This window comes from Nomascus leucogenys, chromosome 24 (genome assembly GCF_006542625.1).
Source record: "Nomascus leucogenys isolate Asia chromosome 24, Asia_NLE_v1, whole genome shotgun sequence".
In the NCBI taxonomy this organism is placed as follows: Eukaryota; Metazoa; Chordata; class Mammalia; order Primates; family Hylobatidae; genus Nomascus; species Nomascus leucogenys.
In genome coordinates this window covers 17,859,970-17,865,426 of record NC_044404.1, presented here as the reverse complement: position 1 = coordinate 17,865,426, position 5,457 = coordinate 17,859,970, and positions in this window count along the sequence as shown.

Here is a 5,457-nt window from a genome sequence, read left to right as displayed (position 1 = left end):
AAATAGGCTCAAAGAAGCCCAAGTTTGCACAGAATGAGACTCCTTTCCCAGGCCTCCCTAGAAGCTAGGCTGGTCCTGAAACTAGTCAATGAGGACAAAGGAGGACACAGTAGGGTGGGGAGGGGCTGTCTCTGCAACTTCTACGAAGTGCCCTTCTTTGCTTTGCCCTCCCTTCTGAAATGCAGGGTGTGAGGGCAAATGACAGTGACTCTGGACAAGGAACATGAGTGACTTTGAGAATGGAAGCTATTACACAGCAGTGTGAGCGAGAATGCTATTAACGTACCTGGACTCTGGGGCCCCATGCCACCCCAGGAATGACCCTCTTATAAACTACTTGAACATGAAAGTGAAATCAACTATTGGATTGTTTAAGCCTCTTATTTGGGGATTTTCTGCATCAATCTTAAACTGATACAGTGAGCTGCTAAGCATTCCTCCTTCTGCAGACGTCATCAGCAGATTCCCCTACCACAAACCTCAGCATCCAAAGGGTTAGAAGGAAAGTCCAGTCTCACTAACCAGCCCCCTCTCCCACTCCCACAAGGGCAATTCTGTTTTCAAAGGTGCTTTTCTTTAAGGAATAAGAACTGGACACGATCTGGGACAGCAACTCTCTGTGGGATCTCTACATTGCCCTCAACTTCCCCTCTGATGGCAACATTGGCTTATGACAACGAGAGCTTGATATAGAAATTTAAAACGTTAATACAACTTCATACAGTAGGAAATAGGACACAAATAAAAATTATGCAAAGAGAAAAGTAGAAAAAAATAATATGAGACCAGGGAGGCCTATATACTTTGAGCAATTTCACTGAGCTTCCTAGCAGCCAAAGCAAAGAGGAAAATACAATCAATTTATGGTGACTGTTGCTTGCTCAAAATCTGTTTTCCAGACATCATGCCCTGAAAGCCATTTCTCCTGTGGAGCCCAGAGGGGATGGTGCAATTGATGGACAATGCCACCAACAGTCCTGGTGGCCAATGCAGTCATGAGTCTTATGGTATATAATGTATTGAATCCTCCCAGAAACCCAGGGTATTGTTGCTAGTCATCCTCCTCATTTTACAGTTGAGGAAAAGGAAGTTAAGTAACTATGTCCAAGGTCACACAGCTAGGAAATGGCAGAACTGTGACTCCACTCCACCGGGCTCTTAACCACGGGCTTTAAGGTTACCCAGACCTAGGTTCAGATATTACCCACTCTCCACTGCTGAGCAGCCTTGGCCAAGCGACTGCATCTCTCTGAGCTTCTATTTCCCCATCTGTCAATAGGAATAATCCCATAAACTAAGCAGGGTGATTGTGAGGCATCAGCAAGAGAGATTGCCACGTAACAGAATGTGAGGGGGACTTTTCCTCGTGGCCTGGAATGACAGCTGAAGCCAAAATGAAGGACAAGGAGGGCCAAGTATCCCGAGATTCTAAAGAGAGCTGACAAGAAGCTACTCACAACTGGGGCCAGACCTGCCTCCTTCCCATCCTCTGCCAGGCAGCACTGACCACAAGCCAACAGAGTCACCCCCAATACTAATTCTCCCCACATATATTCTACACAAAGGATGCCAACCTTGCAGAGAGCAGAGCATGGGCCATGAGAGGTGACACAGGCCGGGAGGTGGAGGTTGTCAGGGAACAGGAGCCAGGAGGTGCCACCACAGCAGAAGACCACCAGAGTAGGCAGAGCTAACCCAGACCAGGGTAGGTGGCCACTCACCGTCTGCAACCTGCCTGTCCAATAGAGAGTGAGATTCCTTCCTTCTCCCCACTCCTGGAGCAGCCTGGAAAAGCTGTAGGGGAAGGGTTTAGAGTGCTTTAGATGAGATGTGAGATCCCAGGTTCTAAAATGAATTGGATTATATTTTAACTGGAAATGGCCAGAAAATAATGAAATCTGCTCGAGGACCTTAAGGCTCAAAAAAAGGAGAACTTGAAGGAATTCCATTAAAAGCAACAAGTGGAAAAATGAAAACCATATCCCGTTTTTACCCATAAAGCATTGACTCCTCAGTTAACTAGCTGCATAGATAAAGCCCTTTGCACAGGCTGTGCGCACAGTAGGTGCTCACAGTGCATCAGCTCCACATATGCAAGAGTAAGAGGGCCCCAGGTGGCCACTCCAGACCCCTCCAGGGAGCCCCAGGATTTGAACATTTCAGACCAAGAGCACCCAATGCAGTCCAACCTGGAGACACTAGATCTGGCACAAAAGGGAGAGAAGTCCAGCCCTTGCTTAGGAAATGCTTTTCCATTCCCAGGCCAGCATCTGTTGTCATTTGTGTGGTTATCATCCCCTTGACAGTGCAAGAAAGTCAGAAGATGCCACTCAGGACAGGCTTGGGCAGGGTGGATGGGAGGGGAGCTGGTAGATTACAAACTGTCCCACCCCTGCTTTATCTCTCCCAGGGCAAGAAGCCTTTGGTCCCCAAAAAATGCAGGTGTGAACCTGATGGTGGTCCTGTCCCTTCCCACACTCCAGAGGGAGAGCCCGTGTCCTCCTATCTCCACTCTCCACCGACCCCTGTCTAGTTCTCTGGGATCTTCAGTCTGCCACCTCCCCGGATGATAACGGGGTCTTCTGTCCTTGTCTTCTCTTTGATCTCCCATATACACCCCTGCTTGGGAAGGTTCTTAGTGAGCCCTAAAGTCATGTCAAGAAAAGCCATCACGATGAGCAGGATGGCAGACACTCTGCTCAGGAAAGAACCTCACGATCTCCAAGAGGAAACAAGGAGCCACTGTCCCAGTGTCAACACAAAGGTAATGGCAGGATGAGGAGGGCCCCAAGGGAGTGGGGGGGGGTCAAACGGCAGAGTTAGGAGAAAGATGGAGACAAGCAGAAGGGGCTTCAAGCTCCCTATCTGAGGCCCGAAGACAGCAGAACATGAATGTTGTACACGAATCTCTGGTCTATATGCATGGTGATGTTTGATTATCAGAAAGACGGGCGCTTGCCTGTATTGGATGTGGCCTGGAGACCCTTCCAGATATCTGAAGGCAAAACCACAGGGTTACACAACATTCACATGGTACTTTATAAATGGAGGGGGGTGATTATACACATTTGATCAAACCAGCCATGGGCCTATGAAAGCTAACTCCAAGCCTCAGTTTCCCCATTTGTCAAGAAGGGTTAAAAACACATCTGCTAAGAAGGTGAGAGTTGGGACAACTGGGATAAGGCAGGTAAGGTACTGAGCAGTGAGACCTGCCTACTACAAGAGCCTAATAAGCACCTGGTTCACCCTTTCTTGAGCTCCACCAGCTGTCCCGACCTGGCTGAGCCACACAGTGCTTTGATGCAAAGAAGAGGGGCTCCTCTTCTTTGAACTGAGAGGGGCCCATTGGGGTAAGAGGCCATGGCTCCAGCCCCAAAGATAGGGATTGCTGATGGGGTTGATGAGAGGCAGGATCCCAAGCCAAGGATGCCACAAGTCACAAACTCTGCAGATGGCAGAGAGATGGTGGCAGGAATGGGAGTCCCGGATTCAGTTGGAAGAAATCAATTTGGGGGTGAAGCTCTTATTTTTTTCCCTCTCTCTTCCTCATAAAATGTGTTTCTGACACTAATCAGGGATCCATCCCCCTGGGAGCCAACAATAATGATTAATGGTGTTAAATATAGCCAGAGACTGCCGGGGCAAAATTAGGCACCATGCATAAAACATCACCCTCCTCGTTCCACAGGCAAATCAGGCTGGCTCCGGGGCCTGGTGCCCATGGCCCGGTGCCCACTCACAGGGCGGCTTGATCTAGCCAGCCTCCTCACCATGCTGACGGCCCCTCAGGGAGGCATCTGCCAGGGGAACCCACATTCACTCTGTACCCCAATGTGCCCCATGCAGACCTCAGAGCCACCACCAGGCATTTGAGCTGACTCAAAATAAAGGAAATTGCTGCTGGGGTGGTGGCAAGAGAATGTGCCTAGGACTCACACAGACCTGGGTTCAAATCCCGGCTCTCCCACTCCCTAATTGTGTGGCCCTGGGAAAGTTGCTTCTCATCTCGAGTCTCAGTTTACTATTCAGTGAACAGGGTTTCCTCTTCGTAGCCGATGAGGTGCTATCAAGGTGATGGCAGCAGCGAGCCATCAGGAGCAGCTGCTGCCATCACGCCAGCTGCAGCAGGGAGGCATGGCCAGGGCTGTACACTCCATGGAGCTGGCGGGAGCTGGGGACAAGCAGGAGGCCTGCCCCTTCCGAGTTGGGGCAGGAGCTCCCTGGGTGCCACTGCAGCTGCCCGAACCATGGCAGCAGACCCAGGCCTCCTGCTCCATGGAGTAAGGAGGAGCCCTGCCCCACCCCCCGCCAGGCACAGCTGCAGCCACCCAGTCATCTCTGCACTCTTAGGGGCCCAGGAAGGTCCCCTCCCCCCAACCCTCATAGGCTCAAAAAAGCCTGCTCCCACTGCCTGGCTTCTCCCTGCTGTTGGCATCTGCTCCAGTCTCAGAGCAAAGGCAAGGCCAAGCCCAGGCACTGTCACAGCCCAGCCGGATGTTCACACGCTCAGGGCAGTGCTGACACACCAGCCTCCTGCTGCCTCAGCCCCCTTTGAATTTTGGGTGCTGGTGAGCACAGGAGGGAAGCCAAGGGAGGGCTAAGGGCAACTTGGCACTGGCCTACAGATGCCCCTTGGCACCTACAGCCTGGGCACCATGAACAGCAGCAGGAGGCAGACAGTTTCCTGGGTAGAAGGGGGCAGGTCCCTGGTGAGGCCCCACCTTCAGGCCAGGGAGGACCTGAAGGCTGGGGGCCAGATGCCAGTCTCAGAGTGGGAACTTGTGGTGCCTTTTCTGGGCCCGCCCATGGGTGCCCATGGACCAATCAGCATGCACTTTCTGAGGCCCATAAAAGCCCCGGGATCAGCCAGAGCTGAGCAGACATTGGGATGACAGGCTGCAGAGAGGAGCTACCCACTCCAGGGCTCCTCTTGAGAGGTGACAGCGTGCTGGCAGCCCTCGCTCGCTCTTGGCACCTCCTCGGCCTTGGTGTCTGCTCTGGCCATGCTCTGGGAGCCCTTCAGCCCACCACTGCACTGTGGGGGCCCCTCTCTGGGCTGGTTGAGGCCGGAGCTGGCTCCCTCAGCTTGCCAGGAGGTGTGAAGGGAGAGGCGTGGGCGGGAACCGGGGCTGTGCGTGACGCTTGTGGGCCAGCTAGAGTTCCGGATAGGTGTGGGCTTGGCGGGCCCCCCGCACTCAGAGTGGCTGGCCAGCCCTGCCAGCCCCGGGCAGTGAGGGGCTTAGCACCCAGGCCAGCAGCTGCGGACGGTGCACCAGGTCCCCCAGCAGTGCCAGCCCACCAGCACTGCACTCGATTTCTCACCGGGCCTTAGCTGCCTCCCCACAGGGCAGGGCTCAGGACCTGCAGCCCACCATGCCTCAGCCTCCCCCGCCCCACGCCATGGGCTCCTGCGCAGCCCGAGCCTCCCTGAGGAGCACCGCCCCCTGCTCTACA